Source organism: Tenrec ecaudatus, chromosome Y, assembly GCF_050624435.1.
Source record: "Tenrec ecaudatus isolate mTenEca1 chromosome Y, mTenEca1.hap1, whole genome shotgun sequence".
Lineage (NCBI taxonomy): Eukaryota > Metazoa > Chordata > Mammalia > Afrosoricida > Tenrecidae > Tenrec > Tenrec ecaudatus.
Window position 1 is genome coordinate 5,243,908 of NC_134549.1, and position 18,415 is coordinate 5,262,322.

Genomic DNA, 18,415 nt, shown 5'->3' on the forward strand with positions numbered 1-18,415 from the left:
AGGAGCCTTTGGTGTGGGAAGCCCACAGGGAGGGTTCTGCTGTGTGTTCTGGGGTCACCGTGAGTAAGAGTTGAGTTTGGTGTGGGGGTGGTCTAGAACCCCCTGCACGCTGGGTAGCAGCCTAGTCGATCACCTGTGCCATGCTCTGGTCGATAAGTTGAATGAGAGCCTGTACAGGCACAGGTCATGTTTGATCTGTTGTACATAAGTTTGTTCTGAGTCAGAACTGGCTCAGTAGCACATAGCAAAACCTTTAATTAAGCTATAATATGATACAATGGCCTGTTACACACAAAGAAATCTAGTGTATTATTTGTTCATGCTGCCTCTGTACCCTTCTCCAAACAACCAATAATACCCCTTAGGGAAAGAAAAATATCAACACACTGTGGCAGAATCCCTAATCCTTGGTAAGAAATATTGGCCTAAGTGGTTAATAAAAAGCGGAAAAGTAAAACGGAGGGAATTTGTGAAGTATTTAGTGTCTTACAACTTGACCACAGAAATATGCATATAGATATGTATACATGCATATTTATATAGAGATGTATATTTTACACAGGTAAATTAAATTAAAATTGCCAAAAAGTGTAGTGAAATGTTTAGACAAATTTAATCTGAATAAAGGGGTGGAACTGCGGCAGAAACACAAGTACGTGTCACCCTCTCTGTTCCATTTGTGTAAATTCCTACTAGGGCTTTATATGTTTCATTCGCGGGGTTGCTGGATTGGGGACGTAATCACCAGGATGGTCTGCTAAGCAAATCAAAGTGGGGCATTTGCCCCTGGAAAGGTGTCAGAGAGGCCAGTGTGCCCACAATGTGCCTTTCAAACCCGACGCAGTTGTGGTACTGCCTTACACCCGTTGGTCTCCTTCAGTTGTAAACTGTGGGTGTGTTTCTTTTCTCTTTTATGTAGGAGGACCATTGGCTGGAGAAACGCCCTCCTTAGCTCTTGCACATAAACTCACCAGTGAGGCACGATCATCTGCTGTCTCTTTACCTACATCTCCGCCCCATAGACAGGGTCAAAGAGCATGGCTGGACAGAAAAGGCTTGTTGGATTCCGTGCAACCATATGCTGTGTACCTAGAGACACCCACATTTGAGACAACCGACATTCAGCAGGATCCTGTAGACCTCCAAGGTTGCCTGTCTTATGGAAGAACCAGAAAGATACATTTGCTGCCCAGCAGAAAGTGAATGAAGCAACACCCTAGATTATTTAGCACACCTAAGAATCCCAAGCTCACCCAGAGATGACACCCAGTCAAGGGGGAAAAAGGAGTATGACACCCTGCGCGTTGACCTGACCTTAGAACCCGTGGCTAATTGTTGTAGACTCAGAAACGCATATACCTGGTCTTCTAGGGCATGAGCCCATCCCCAAATACCCTTTACACTCAGGCTTTGTTAGCCTGAAGCAGCTGAAATGATGGGAAGAAGACCTCCAGGTTGGCCTGGGTGGCTTCCCAGTTGTCCAGGGAGCTTCAGGGAAGGGATGGAGAGACTTCTCTTGGACACCGGACAGAAAAGGAGGCTTTGTGTTGCTTCAAATCTGAAAGGTACAAATGTGGGCATCTTTCAGGGCAAGTGGAATCTAGGCCAGTGATAAGTTGGTGTACACCGGAGGTGCCCCAAAGTACCTTGTCCTGAGAAATGAACACAGGAGGGGGCACAGCACGTGCTTCCATGAAAAGTGTGGACTGCAAGGGGCAGTGCCAAATGAGCTAGGCACTCGCCTCTTTCTTCCACAGGGGCAAAGATTCTGCTACGCCCCTGGAGACAGCGCCCTCTGCACCCCACGGCCCAGTGTTGCAGTGACTGTGGTGGATATGCATGCGGAAGGGCAGGGGAGAAGCGTTAGCCTTAGGAACCCAGCCCTGGCCTGACACCTCCGGATTAGTGCCTTTCGCTGTGATGCTTGTGGAACTAGGAGTTTCACACTCAAGATTCCATAATGAGGCTGCAAATCACTGCGCAGGCGCACTTTGCTCTGCAACCAGGCGCTTCTGGAAGGAGGGAGGAGACCAGGGTTCTTCCCTGCAACTGCCAGAGAGGCCTCGGTTGTGAGTTCCACCGCTTTGGCTTCTGCGCAGACAACCTTCCCATGGCGAGGGAAGCAGGATCTGGAGAAGGCCTTTTGGCCGCTATAGGTTGTGAGGAAGCAGGCGTGGCAGTTGGCTCTTTGGAAAAGGCAAGTCCGGGGAACCCTGGGGAGCAGTTCCCTGTGAGCTGTGGCACTTCCGCATTGGCAGAGCACGCAGCAGCTGAGGAGAAGGTCACCGCCACCCACCTTCTGCTTCAGGAGAGTGAGGCAGGGGAGGAACATAGCAGGCAGGTGGAAAAACAGGAGGAGGCCGTAGTGTTAAAGAAGGGTGTGAGTATTGTGGAGGTAGACCTTGAGACACAGGGCTTGTTACAGAAGCAGGAGGGGGTGGGGCATCAGGAGAAATGCGAGCAGGCCCCAACCTCACCTACTCTGCAGTCAGCCCCCATCCCCGCCTCCCCCATCGCACCCGCTCCCCAACTCGCCTCTGCCACCTCGCCTGCACCTCGGCTGACACTATCCTCAGAGAGGCCGTCTTTGCCGTGTACCAGCAGCCTCCAGGGCTCCCTGGATGCGCTGGAGACCATTCAGTTTGAGTTGAATGACCTTAATGCCCGAAGTGGCAGGGCATACTTCCGTATGAGGCGGAGCCTGGTACGGAACTGCAAGACTTACCTAGCACGTCGGAGTGCCCTCCTCCAAGCAATCCCAGGCTTCTGGGCAAAAGCTGTATCCTTTACAGATTGGCACCAGAGGACCTCTTAGGGGATGTGGGTGTGTGGATTGAACCTCGGGACATGTAGGAGGGTAGCATCCTAAAAGCACACCACAGAGGTGCCCACGATAAAATTCATTTCTACCTTATATTTCCCTTCATCCTGGGACTACTGCTGTACCTTTTACCCCAAAGTACCTTTTGATTGGGTATGTCCAACATTTCCAGGGACCAGATGCAGTGCCCACAGGTTGTCTAAGAATGGCCACACATCTATTGCTATCAGTCTAACTACAAGGGGGACAGTTGTTATCCTCACATGTGCATCCTCTTCCTACTTGTCTTTTGTCAGATTTGTGGCTACTCCAAACCAAACTCACCGTGCAGATACTGTTCTCTCCATCCCAGACCTTCAAGATATTACCTGAGGGATGAGTTTGGATAGCAGGCGAGATGCTGTAGGAGTTTCAAAGAGAGAATCCTTTTATGAACTGTCTGTGACTTAACTAGATCAGCTGACTCAATGTCCCACCCCATTACCACCCTCCTTACATCACACACCAGACACCCAGACACATGGATGTATATGAAATCCCTCTCTGCCAAGAGCCCACACAGACATCCTTCCTCAGCCTACATATAGCTGTGGATGAGAACATAGCCCACAGAACCACTGCACACTAGAGGGCATATGATCCATGAACGTTAGGTTGGGGGAAATGTGTCTGGTATTGGTAAGAGGTCTAGCAGACTGCATACTTGAAACACTTGCTGCTGACCTCTTGCTCCTGTCTAGTTCTTTTACTGGCTTGTCCCTCAAGGCTCCTTGACTAAAATCAGATTATGAATCACCCTCAGCTATCGACCATCATCAGTGAGAAAGACAAAGACATGCTCAGCTACCTGGTCAATGTGGAGGTGAGTCGGGGAAGGGCATGGGGAAGGACTCCTCCTTGGTGGCCCACAAGGCCACTTCTTTCTAAATCGATTTTCATGCTCCCTCTCCATCACCTGGCAGGTTGAGGAGCTCATTAGTGTGCACAAATGCTGCAAGATCATGTTCTCATTTGGGAGAAACCCCTATTTCCGGAACAGAGAGATCACAAAGAAGTATGACATTAACAGCACTGGTGAGAGGTGGCACCCTGATAGATGGATAGTATGAAGTGTTGACCACTGAGAAACATCCTCCTACACTTTAACCGTCCTTGCCTTCCCGCTGTACAGGCTATAGTGCCACTCACTCCACCCCAGTCTTATGGTTCAGGGACTATGAACCTGTGCCCCACTGCAACAGAAACCACGACACCAGGATTGACTTCTTTTCTTGGATCTCAGAGCAAAACTGCCCAGGATCAAACAGGATTGCACAGGTAACCATACCGAACGGTTGATGCGGTTTCTCCACTGTTGTTTGCAAGGAGTCTTAGTTCATACCTAACCAGTCTTTTCCTACACCAGGTGATCAGTGAGGACCTGTGGCTCAATCCCATGCAGTCAAGCCTGAAGGAAGATAGGAGGGAGAAAGTTTATAGAGAAGATCTCGGTAAGGTTTGATAGCATTTGTGACCGGGAGGAAAACTGTAGTGTCCTCAGAGTGGCTCAGTGGATACCAGCCTAACTGACTTACTGGCTTTGGAGTCTGGGTTGCCATGTCAAGTACTCTGGAGCAGGTTTGATCCCCAGGCCTCTGGAGAAACAGACTCTGGTGACTCTCAGTTTGTGGTATCATATAGGCAGGGGTTCCTTGGTATGCAGGAACATTTTCACATGCAGAGAAAATCTCCTTTCCTTCTTTCCTGTATGTACTCTTCTCTCACTTAGGATGGAAACATACTCCAGTGTCACATCATGTTTCCTTGTCAATCAGGTGGTCAGAGAAAATAGTTTCAAATCAACATGTGCCAAGGGCTTGGTCAGAAGAGTACCTGTCTGCATATTCCATTCCGTTCATAACTGAGTATGACGGAGTAGCAGAAGCAAAGGTGCCAATGCAACACCTTTAACTAGCAACCCATGCTTACCCTCCTCTACTTCTTCATGTAGTTTTCACCTCCCTCACTGCTATTCTGATCATGGGAATTTTTCTTGGCAGCATATTGGCTATCAACAACCAGCACTCATTGTTAACACAGATTGTTAAAAGACAGTACTAAAGCCTAGAGAATCAAAATTAATAAGAGCTCACATGTCATGGAAATTGATAGCTAACAAACCCCCCACATACACACTCACACACATGTACATAAACATGCATTCAAAATATCATTAAGTGTCTCTCCAAGACAGTAACTCTTAATTCTCTAACAGAGTGGCCTGTATTAACATTCTTTGATACCAAATAAAAAGATAACATTTTAAAGTAAGTTTAATTGCCTTTTATGTGATGTGATTGAGTGGTCCCATGGATTTCTGGAACTTATCTCTTCTAGGATTCTCGACACTTTCGATGTGAACAAGACAGACCGTCAAACTATGTCGAACAGCACACAGCCAGGAAGGCTCGTTATTCTTACCAAGGAAGATTCAACCTGTCTCACAAGGAGCTGTGAGCAAATTAGGAAGGCTGTGTGTGGGTGGGTTTCAAAGAAGGAAGGTTCTGAAGAGGTTCTGTTTTATAAGTACCTTGTTCCCACTTTATCCTTTCAAGTAGTGAGTGGAATGTAACGCAACCACTTTCTGGATGTACAAAGAAGAACCTGCAATTCGAAGCTTGTTTCTTACTAATATTGTCTATTACCATGGTCAATTTTAATTCATAGTCCACCCCTACAATTTTGAATGTGTTTAAATAGTCTATTTTTCATAATTATTTTAATATACTACTGAATCTATTCAGATATTTTTTCGGTATATTCCTGAGGGGTATTGATACATACTTTTCGTGTTTTTGTTAGTTTTTCTTTCATTGGTTTTTGGTGGGGGCTGTGTACCCTCGTGACAGCAGCTTGTCTGCTGATGAGTTTGTGGAGACTGTCAACTCTTTTCCGTGAGTGTTTGTTGATTATGCAGCCTCTGAAACATACATGGTACTTTATTATATCTTATTAATTTATGAGAAGTCAAAATGAACTCCTTGGCCTTCACATTGGGACACTATGGGACAGGAAGGAAAAGTCACTCAGAGCACAGTTTTTGTGTGAGTACAGTGTTTCTCTTCTGTTCACTACACTCCTATCCTTCTGGAATAAAGTTGTGTCTTCCTCCTAAGGACTGCGAGTTGCATTAGTTCACCTATTAGGGGCCCTGCAGAGTCAAGGATGGAAAGAATGTAGTTTTCATCTATAAGCTGGGGATTCCCCAGATGATGGCGCTTGTGGGGTTCACTTGAGTCTGACTGTATTGCACCTGATTGCCCAGCAGGTGATGCAATCTCCTGCTTGGTGTTACAAGCAGTGCATTCTGCTGCAATGGCGTATCCTCCAAGGAGTGCCTCCAAGGAGTGCTGGGTGCAGGTAGCACCCAGTCATGGCAGCAACTCCTTCTGGGGCTGAGGCTATGTCTGGGGAAGGGGTTTAGATTGCTCTTCTGAACCTCCCTCCCAATCCATTTCTTCCAAAAGCCCCTGTGACTTCATGATGTGCTCAGCTTGCACCACAAATTCTTCTTCCAGCCTCTAGTGACCTGTAGGAACAGGAGGTCAAAGGTGGCCTCCCAGGGCATCTGTTTCTACAGCTTCACCTCAGTGGGTGCTCATTCTGCCAATGCCGACATGCTACTATTTACAAGGGGGCATCTCCCACAAGTGTCCTGGACTCCTTCATTCTAAAGGGCCAATTGGAAAGCCCCTGTGCTTACATCCTTCCACTAACAAAGAGCCCAACCCAGATGCTGCCTCACTCACCTTGGTGATGTGGTGAGGTGAACGTGCCAGAGGTTCAGGACTGGCCCTCATGGATGCCCTGAGAGTGCGAAAGCAGGCGCTGCAGCCCATGAAGGCCCAAGTAGGCATTCTGGGCAGTTCCAGGATGAAAGTGCAAAGCGTGCCTGGGACAGAACCTTAGGGCCTTCTCAAGGCCTGGCCTGGAGCTTTCTAGGGGGCTGGGTGAGGGACCTTTGCCACTCCCATTCCTGGGCCCCGGCACCAAATGGGAGTCACCAGGTAAGGGCACCTCAAGACATTCCCTTTCACCCTGCTCTACCATCCCATAAATCCTGCACAATTTCAGTGTGTTGACTCTGCAATACTGGACAGCCTGTGGTGGTCCCCACATCACTGGGCACTGCAGAATCTTTGCCCCTGTGGAGGGAAGATGCCAGAACCTTGCTCATTGGTGCAGCCCCTGGCAACATCCCCACCTTCCTTGAAGGTGAGAGCTGGAGCTTCAACCAGGATCACATGCCGAATTCTACATGCCCTGATTTTTGCCTACTCCTTAAGGATTCTCACCAGGTGAAACCTGAAGCCTCCTTTCTTCACTGGCATCCAAGAGAAATGCTTACAAGCTTCTCAGCTGCAAGGTTCCACCTCTCATTCCTTGAGGTTCCTTGGGTACCTACATGCCCCGCAGCCCACCCTGAAGCCATCTTCTCATCAGTCAGCTCCTTCAGACAAACAATGGATGACAGGAGAAGCTCCGGGCATGCCAGGGACAGGCCCTGCAAGGTCAGGCATAATTGTTTCTGTGTCCACAGATGTTTAGCTCCACATTTAAAGTTGGCCAAATTCAGGAATTCAATCCTACATCACTCTCAGAAACACCAGTCCGAAGAACCGTCACACACCCTTTGCATCATGGTTCTTGGGGCACACCAAGCCAGCTTTGAAGTTCAGAATGATCAGGAGGCTTCATTGGCTGTTCCTCTCTGGGGTAACAGCTGTGTGAGGCCTTCATTCTTGCCCCTTTCCTATGGGAAGCGCTATGGACCCATTTCTCGGCCCTTGTCTTTTCACTGGGAGTAATTTGGGTGGAAAATTATGTAGGGAACTGAGGTCGCCAACTATGAGCCTGGTAATCTGGATGGCAGACAGACTAAGAAGAGCCCTGAGAAAGGGAGTCCCTGGTAGCTTTGGGTGCCAGAAGCAGTTTGGAGACAGACTCTCCAGGCTCCTGGCCTTCAGTCCCAGGGGGACTACCACCCTGTTTGCTCTCCGCTGGTATGTACAAGAACATCTGAAGTCCACTTAAAATGCCTAGGGTATGCAATACTGTGGCAGGGGATTCAGCCATGTATCCCATCACAAATACCAAAGACAGGTGGTGGCATTTTGCCTGGAGTTCCCATTAGTGTGAGGTATTCAATTCCTATCATTCCCCCTGTTCAGAATCCCCATTGCACAGGTGAGGAATGAAGGATGAGGAATGCCAGATGACTGGCCAATGTCAGCCAAAATTTGAGAAGCAGAAGTCAGACCTGAAGTCACACCTGTTGATTCCAAAGCCTACCTTTTGCCTCTGTGCTCCTTCTGAGTACCCTCTGTACCCTGCACATGCAGAGCCCAGTCTAGGGATGGGGGACAGCTAGGCACATAAGTGATTGTCCTCACATTCTAGGCACTGGTCATTAAATGAGGTCATTATCTGTTGCTGTTGTGCTCCTGTGTTCATCCCTCAACCATCTTTCCTTCATACTGAGATGATTTTCATGCTACCCGGATGCTTGGGTATGACCAAGTCATACTAGGAGCAAAGGCTTGGTGATCTACTTTCACAATCAATTCATGCAAACCTTAAAGATCACAACAGAACATTGACTGGCACACTGAACGTGGACCTCTGCAGGCAGGATCCATGGCTAGAGAATATCATGTTTGATGACATCCAGGTCTGGGAGGGCATGTGAGATCCTGTGCAAGATGAATTGGCCCTTTGCATAGGCTGGTGATTGTGTGAGGAATGCAGAATCAAGCAGTGTCTTATGCATTTCCATATAGGGCTCTCCGGAATCAGAGTCAACATGGTAGCAGCTGACAACAGGAACAACAACAAATAGTAGCAACACTAAGTGAATGTCTACAAACAAGTAAACACTTCCAATAATTTACAACTCCAAGCCATTGTTCCTTTTTCTGACAGGTGACTGGAATGGCTGTGGTGGCTCTGCTTCAGGCTCTGGGTGGGGTTCAGGGCAGGCTTCACATCTCTCTGGTTCTCCCGACCCCAGCAGCAGCCCAGTGCTTGTCTTTATGGCAGAGAGGAACATGTGGAACTTCTTAAGATTTGTCCTTGCAAAGGGCGCTTTGGCCCTGGGCCCCACATGCCACAAGAAGTCCCATAACAGTGAGTTTGGGGAGACACTCTCCAGTCATATGGCAAAAGCAGGGCTGTCTACTGTCTCACAGAACTTTAGGAAGTAGCAGAGGCTGATGATCCAAAATCTCTGCCTCGGAGAAGCCAGGCTTGTGGTAAGGAACCTGCATGGCATTTCCTCCAAACAAAGAGTCCATCAACAGCAAGACAAAACATTAAGTTATGTACCCTTAATAAAAAGAGACTGTCAATGAGAGTGAGACACAATGCTTTCTTGTCGAACCGCAAACCTATTTCATTTTTATTGAAAGAGCTATACTTACTCAGACATGGAAGGGACTGCTATAGTTACACTTTTTGACAAGGTTTATTCTTGCATAGGCAGTGGCATTTGTGCCCTAGGGCCACCCACCAAAGAGACTGTGACATGTCATCCCTTGTAAGACACATGGAGATATCAGGGGTATGAAAACGTGTGTTGTGGAATAGATGCAATCTAAAGTGAACACTGAGTGTTGCCTCTGGACTAAGCACAATGCTAGGAGCCTTAGCGGTGTGCTCAGCAGTATCCTCAGGAGCTTAGCAGTATCCTCAGGGTGGGGCTTTCAAGCCCACCCAGGGCCTTGGAGGGAGAACTGCCCAGGCTTCTGCTTCTGTAAAGTTTGCAAAACCTTAAGGGGCAGTGAAACTCTGGCACTGGGGCTCCCTGTGAATCAAAAGTGACTCAATGGCGCCTCACATCATCAATATCACAGGCAACCCATGAGGGAGAGAGGCTCGTCTCCATTTCAAAAACCAGTTGAGCAGGGTGAAAATGCATCTGTTGCCTTGGCTCAGGCTAGCAATCAGTAAGGGGCAGAGTTGAAACCTCAGCGGATCCGACTCCAGAGACAAACTGCACCTCAGAGTTCTCAGCTGTCACTTGGGAATGATAGAGGCAACTCCCACATGGGATACTGTGAGAATCAGAGTTATAGAAAACAGTGTCAGACACGGAGTGCTCCCAACATCTGGTGACAGTTCTTCACAAAGGTGCTAGGAGCCATCAGGTCGCCTTTGCCTCCCAGAATGTCCCCCACCGCCCCCACCACCCCGACCTTATGTGACGGAACAGACCTGTCCCCACAGGTTTTTCTCAGCTGTCAGCTTTGTGAAAGTAAGTTCCCAGAGCTTGCTTTCACTGGCAGAGGATTTGGCAACTATCTGAGCACTTAACAGTAGCACCCACTAGCGTTCCCTTTTCCTGGTTGAGTAGGGGTCCGCCATTGTGTGTGGGCCAGTGCTTTCTGCTTCTTCACCAGGCGCAAGATACTCCTTTTTGCCCGCGAGGAGAAAGGCCGAGCAGGGCCCTTTCAGTTTCCGGCCTGGGCCGCTGGGCGTGGTGAAAGGCATGGGCTTCTCCGATAGAGGGCGCCGGAGAGAGGAAGTGGAGGTGGGGAAAGTGTTCCATTTCCTGGTTCCGCAGGTACTCCCTGGGCGGGACCTTCCTGGGCCCCACGAGGCGGAGACTGCAGCGCGAGGCGGGTGGAGAGAAGTTCCGGCCGAGATCCCCTTCCCCAAGGACCTCTCTTTGCGGCAGTTGTTAGCCACGTGTGGCCGGTGAGACTGTCTGTGAGCAACTTCTCAGCTTTCCGAAAGGGCTGACTTCTGGTAAGCCCCACTTCTCAGTGGGAGAGCTTTTTCATTTTCGCTCTTGCTGTTCAGTAAACCCCAGCCATGTTTCTTCAATGAAAGGCTTGAACCTGGCCCTTGAAGGGTATGTGCGGGGCGGGTTGGGGTGAGGGTAACTGGAGATGGGGCTAGATCATCCTTGGAGCTGTATTCTCATCTTGTGCGGGGGTCTCTTCTTTGAGCCTCCCAGCGTTGGGGTGACTCTGGGGGCGGAGGTTTTCCGTGGGGGACCTCTTTCAGCAACTCTAAGAGTTAGGACACGGGAACTCAGTGTGCCTTTTCCTGGAGACCATGTCTCCGACTGAAATGGAAAACGCCTCCTCAGAGGTTCTATGCAGGGGTGCGATTCAGATACGTTAACAACCGGCTTGTGCCCTAATGATCATTAGATGCCCCCCAAAAAGAAAGAAGACCTAAAGGTAGCTTATTATTTGGCACAGTCAATGCTAAGACCACTAAAAGAGGTCCATAAAACTACGCTATGTTAAAGGGAAGAGTCTTAAGATATTAATGAAAAATTTAAATAATGCTCCAAAACAAAACAATGTAACGTATCTGAGACACACCCATACTGTCTTCACTTGTAATAGTATTTACTTGCATGCAACACTATGGGCTGTTTGATTTATCCTTAGGAAGTAGCAGGAGTAGGATTCCTTCCTTTAGAGGTAGACCAATTAGACAATAGTCATTTTGGTTTGATAGATTAGAAATAGCTGGGCGAATTGCCCTCTCTGCATACTTTATGTTCATCTTTGTAAACTACCTTTTCGATCTAATAGCAATAGTTCTGACAGTATTTCTAGCCCTTTGAACACGATCAGGAATTGCATAATTCACACATAGTACTTTGTGGGAATTGGGCATAATGAAAACGGAAAAGAATGGTGACATGTCACACAATGGTTGTTTGGCACTTTCTTTCTTTTACGTTTTATGCTTTACTTTCTGGAGAAACAACAGGTTGGGGGGGGGGGAGATGTAGTATTACATTAAAAGCAAAGTGAGGTTTAATAAATAAAAAATATTGCAAGCATAGTTCCTTCTAATTTTTATAGCTGTGGACAGAATGAACATCACTATGTCTCCTGAGAATATGCTGTTGTTCAGAGCACTGTTAAAAAAGAAAAAAAGGGATGCATATTTATGATTTCCACATTGGGTGGCTGCCCGGGTGCCCAGCTGCCCACCTTAGAGAATCCTGAGTTCAAGTGCAACTTTAACCACCAGTTCACTAAACTCACTAAAAAACTAGGTATTGGTTTTGCTGAACTGTTGACAACTGGCTAGATCCCACCACTGGTTCGCCCACAGTTCTGAGAGTAGAAGATTGCTGGGAGGGTGGGAGAGGAGCCCTTGTATCAACCCTCATATCCAAGCCCCTGTGCATGTGAAAGCTGAACAATGAATAAGCAAGCCAGAGAAGCATTGATGCATTTCCATTAAGGTGTTGGCGAAGAAAATTGAAAGAGCCCTGGTGGTGTGATGGGTTACCCAGTGCCCTGTGAACTGCAAAGTCAGTCTTTTAAAACACCGGCCACTCCACATGTGAAAGATGAGGCTTTCTACTCCTGTCAGCAGTAACAGTCTAGGGGACTCACAGGGACACTTCTACCGTGTCCTTTAGGGTTGCTGTGAGTTAGAATCAACTTGATGCCAGGCAGGTTTTGGTTGTAGGTGAACTCCCAGAAAAGTATACAGTTCTGTCTTGGAAGAAGTACAATCAGCCTGTTCCTTAGAAGTGAGGATGGTGAAACTTGGTCCAACGAACTTTGGATGTGTCATCAGAAAAGAGCAGCAGCCTCTTGGAAAAGACAACAAGCTTGGTAAAGGGAGAGTCAGAGGAAAAGAGGATGGCCATCAACGGGATGGATTGACACAATGATTACCAGAAGGAAGGTGCCGCAGGACTTGGCAGTGTTTTGTTCTCTTACACATAGGGTTGCTATGTACGTTAGGCTGGGCTGTTTAGAGAAGCAAAAGCAGCAACACTCAAATGTATGAGAAAGAGCTTTATATCAAGAAGTAATTTTATATCAAGAAGACAGCCCTGCCCAGTCCCACTTAAGTCCCTTGTTATAATGAAAGCTGGGGCACTCTTCAGACTCACAAAGCTGCAGCCCAATGACACAAAAAGGTGAAGCAGGATGCAGGAAGATCAGAAGCTGTTGGGTGCAGAGTCACATGGGTTCAAAGTCAGTGGAAGAATGCTGACAGTTCTCTGGTTGGGCTCTGCATTAGTTTATTGTGCTAACCTGGCTGATAAACACATGTGGGATTAATTGAAGGGCGGAGGGATAAATGGCTTAGTAAGCATCACCTTTCAAGTTCTCGGGTCCCTTGTTTTGTGATGGTTGGACCAGGGTGCAGCTGCCTTAGCAGTTCGCAGCTTCAGCATGCAAGTCTGACTTCCTGCAAGACATGCCCAAGGAGAAACCACATGGACCTACCCCGATGCAGCCCTAGTTGTGGTTAGGACTAAATGGGAATATTCAACTGGGAGGCTGACAGAGCCTGGAATGAAGGAGGGGCACAGAAGGAGAAAATGGACAGAACTATTATTTTATTTGTGCATTTAAGAGAGGATGTTCAGCAAATGAGTCAGATCCGGTCTGGGCCTGCATCCCTCTCTTCAGAGAGAGGAAAGGCAGAGGGTTGCTGTATTAGAACCAGGGGACACTAGCAATTAACGAAACTTTGGGGAGCAGGTGTGTAGATGCCGTTCTCTAGGAGACTGAGAACACTTGCTCTATTGCAGCTTTACTTTGTAAAAAATGGGGTGCTGGGCCTGGGCCTGCCTTCCAAATGCTGTGTCAGATCTAACACGGCTACAGGTATGGGATTCTTTGGGGCCAAATGCATGGCTAGCATGTGGGGAGGGACAAGCAAGATTGGCTTCCTGGAGAATTACAGTGTAATGGACTCTGTAAACTCATATAAACCAAGCAGAGAAAGGGCTGGAAAGAAAGAAGGACCAGGCGAGAAAAGAAGAGGAGGCCAGAAGGTCACCTGACGCAGCAATAACCTGTACTTTGCAACTGCTTGAGGGCCAAGTGAAACAGACATTGGTGATTTGGGTGTGTGTGCGTGAGATGGAGGAAGATATCAAGGCAGAGCCACATTGGGGTTCTGAGCCACAGAACCTTTCCCATCAGCCCTGGGAGCTTGTAGTGTGGCAACTCCATTGTGCTGAAGCTCAAGGGCAGCAGAAGGGGCTTGAACTGGGGAAGAAATATCATCGGACTAGCTCCTTGCTTTAATATCTTGTGTACTGGTTTCTACTTGGCAAATTTGGATCCCACCATGGACATCTGGCAATCTAGGGAGAACTGTCTGGGTGTCCTGACTAAGCGGTGGGTGCTACTGGCATCTAGTGCCCTTAATTGTATCCTCTTGTGCACAGAGGACAGTTCCACAGCCACCACAAAACCCAAAAGCTTATGCAGCCATTGGTGCAGCTACTGGCTTCTCATCTGGAGCATAAAAGCTACAGAGAGAGAGAGAAAAAGAGAGAGAGAGAGAGAGAGAGAGAGAGAGAGAGAGAGAGAGAGAGAGAGAGAGAGAGAGAGAGAGAACTCATGGAAACACTTTGTCCAAAGGACTGCTGGGCAACATGAGCACCAGCTCCACAGTCCTAAGACCAGCTGCCACTGCTACCAGCTAACTTGGAAAGCTGTGACAAAAGGAGGTCCTAGAGAGAGGGGAAGAAAAGTGTAGAAGAAAGCACACACTCATGCAAACTACCAGGCTCCCTGGTCAAATAAAAAGGGATAGCCTTTCCACACTGTGGTTCTTATACATCTCTTGAGCCTGGAACTGAACTCCACACCACCACCACCACCACCACCTAGACATAATTCTCAGATCTATGATGTTAATAAGAACACCAAGGCATTACCACCAGTAAAGCATGATCCAAAGGGCTGTGTCTCCCCAGGGGTAAAGCTTGGTAGGCAGCAAGGGAGGGGAACCTGAGAAGAAGGGATGCAGGATTCACAAGGAGGCAGTGGTAATAGTGTTATTTTGATGTGGGGACTGCAAATGATCTCACAAATCAAAATATGCTTGAACTCTTCTAAGCCAATATGCTCTGTAAATTTTCCCCAAATCAAAATACAGTTAAAAAGTCAAAAACACCCATTGATGTAGCTTATTCTGGCACACAGTGACTGCAACAGTTAAAGACTAGAAAGGATTAATTGGCTTTTCTTGGCGGTAATATTGATGCAAAAAGAACTCCAGGCTTACTTCCAGGACTATGGGTGGTTTTGAACTGTCAAACTTTAGCTTAGTAGTCAGAGGCAAACTGTACCTCCCAGACACCTAAAAAAGAAATACTTGGCTCTCCATCAGGTTCTTTTCACTGAGGACAAGATATCCTGTAGTCTAGTGCCTGGTTGACCCTCAGTAAAGCTTAGATGGATGGGCATCTGATTTCAGGCCAAGGGACTAGAAGTCAATTTAGAAAATTCTTTCCTCTTTGCAGTAATTCCTAGGTAATAAGCAGTTAAGCACTCAGCTGATAAGCCAAAGGCTAGAGATTCACATCCATCCAGGGATGCCTTAGACCACTGACCTGGCATCTGCTTCCAAATTATCCACCATTGCATACCGTTTGCACCTGGGTTCCCTTTGGACTCATGGATTCAACTTGTTGGCAACAATTTCTCCTAGTAGTGTGTTGTTTTATCCTAGACTCTGATAGATGCAGACAGAAGTGTTGGTTTCTCCAGAGAGCAAAGGCTCATAAAGGTAGACCCCAGCCCTGAGGAGACCTGGAGAGGTTAGTGTTACAGGGGCCTGGTCTCTGCCTGGACCCTCTTCTCAATGCTGTCTCTGTGAACTCTTATAGCCCTTTTCACTGCTTTTCCCCATTGGATGCCAACCATTCATCAACTCCACTTGGTAATTCTGGCTCTGTATGACCTCAGAGCCACATTTTAATAGATGAATAGGTGGTTTGGGCCTGGGATTCATAATTTGAGACCACCAGTCACTCCTCGGGAGAAAGATGGATCTGCCTACTGACGTAAACAGTTACATTCTTGAAAACTTACGGGAGTGGTTGGTTCTACCCTGTGCTATAGGTTTGTTTTGAACCACAGACCAATAATTACTGCACCTCTGGTCTCTTAACCTTATGAAGTACGTATAATAATGATACCCATTTGACAGAGGTGGAGGCTGAGACCCTGGACAAGGTCTCATCATTGCTTTCAGTTTTCAGCTTAGATTTCACCTCAGCAGTGAGGTTTCCTGGAGCCCTGCCCCAAAGACATCATCCTGCTTCAACCCTTGTCTCCTGGCTATTGAGTTGGTTCCACCTACCAGCAACCACCGTGGGACAGTGTAGAACAGCCCCAGTGGTTTTCTGAGATTGTAACTGGGGTGGAAAGTGTCTTTTCTCCTCAGAGGGGCAGGTGGATTTGAACTGCTGACCCTGCACTAAGCAGCCCAACTTGTGAGCCACGTGGTCACCACGGTTCCCTTCTTGTGGAGCTAACCCCAGAAGTGCCTAAACTGTCATCATCCCCACATACATTGGGGAATAAACAGTAGTGATTCACAACTCTTCAGTCTTAGGTCACCAGGCCTTTTCTCCTAGCCCATCTTAGTCTGATGTTCCCCTGAAAAAAGATAATGGGTAGTTTGTTTGTGGGTGGCTTGACAGCCCCCTCAGGAACGTCATCTACTGGAGCTGGCCAATGAGGATAGCCTTTCATCTTGGCGAAGATGAGGAGGTCTCCAGGTTTGAAATCGCTTGCCATGTTTGGGGGGAAGAGGGGGACGCCAGGGGTCCGGAGCCCAGAGAGCAGCCACAAAGGGTAGATGGACATAGAGGCGGGGCCAGGCTGAAGGAGGCAATGCCTCAGGGCTTCCAACACGCCCACAAGCGGTTGCTGGAGGGGGGTTGCGCACACCCCGGGGGGCCGGAGGAGGGGCCCGCGGGGAGGGGGCGGGGTGAGCGTGGGAGGCAGCGAGGGGAGGGGGAGCTGCCGCCACACCTCCCCCGAAGGCGTGGTCTCCGTGGCCCTGTAGAGTCCCCCTTCCAGGCTCCACAGTGATCTGCAGGAGCACTGGAGCAGGGATGCTCCCTGCTGTGGCCCCTAGCCCTTGTGGCCCAGTCCCTCTTCAGGCTTCATTCCTGCCACCTTAGCGCCCCTCCCACCCCAAGGAAGGGGCGCAGAGATGGGAAGCCGTAGCGCACCCCCTGCCCCTCGCAGGACGCCCTCCCCGCCAACCTTCACCACCAGCTTCCCAGTGCTGGGGCGCCCTGCCCCTGGGCCTGGCAAGGCTGTGGCCCCTTCCCTGCTGCTGCCAGCAGCTAGGCCACCGAGGGGCGTCTGGCCTGATGCTCCCCAGAAACTCGCTCAGCATCATAGTCTGAGCAAGGCTCCACTGGCAGATCCAGGACACAGGTGGGGCATTGGTCAGGAATCAAACCCTGGTCTCCTGTACAGAAGTGTAGGACTGCACCCTTTAACCACCAAGACTTCCTTTATAGCTCCCAAGAAATGGAATATGTTTGAGGGCAGCACCTGGCTCATGGATGTCACAGAGACGGTGCTATCTTGACCTTATGTCACTTCTCTGTACTCTCTCTGACAGGCAGAGATCATCCCAGAGGCCATTTATATCTTCCAAGGAATTGAGTCACACTGAGGTTGTAGACCAAAGTTCAAGCAGCTTAACCTCTTGAGAAAATTACTATAATTTCCTCAGATCTTGGGTGATATAGTGACTGAAATGTATGAAGTGGTCATTTGTGTGAAACTGATGAAGCTAAGCTGATTCTTCCAGGGCCTCTGAAGAGAGCCGGGGCAGACTGGGCACTGGGTTTGGGAAGCATTACCCCTGAACCTGGGCCTCTCTAGAAGGGCCAGTTTGATTTTGTGGCTTGTCTGCAAGTAGAATAATGGCTGGTGGGCACAATGCATTGGGTAAGCTGCTACTTTCCCTGACACTCTTATTTATGTCAATGGTACAAGTTGAAGCCCCTAGGCAGCCTCTTGAGTCAACAGTCCAGGCTTAGCCCTCTCTTACCTTGGGTTAGAAAACTTGTGCTGGTGAAGCTGCTCTCACCAGGGTCTCTGATCTCACATGTTCTTTCTGTTCATGACCAGTAACTTTCTGTAAGAGAGCAATTATAAATGTAAGCATTGAATTCCAGGGACAGTGGCAGGCCTGGCCCCACCTGCCTCATCACTGTGCTAGTGGAAATGCATACAATTCCGCCAGCAGCCCATTGTAGTGGTGGTTCTCTTTAGTCATTTTTCAGTGAAGAAACTGAGTCCTGCAAGTAGATGCTATTTGAAGATTGGATCAGAATAAAGCCAGAATGTGAACCTAGTAATCCAGGATTTAAAGGCAATCTTTTGAGCACCATACCTCACGGTTTGTTCTCAAAAGCAATATTTCAGAATGAATTGAATTTTCTTTGGGTGGAGAAGTTGAGGCATTTGTCCTTCCCTTCCTTTAGTTGTCCACACTTTATGGGTACCTGCTGTACCAGACATCTCTAGGTGCCCAAAAACTCTTAAGTGGTGATCTACTAGTGAAAACATTGGTGGTTCAGCTCCACTCAGAAGTGCCTGAGTGGGAAGGCCTGGTGATCTGCTTCTGAAAAGTCAGCTCCTGACTCTCCTTGGCTCACAGTTCTACTCTGGCACACATGGGTGGCCCTGAGTCAGAGTTGATGTCACGGTGACCCAGGGTCATGTGCTCAGTGTTTTGGTGCTGGTGTTTCAGTGCTGCACAGCAAATCAATTTCTTGCTCTCCTGAAGTGG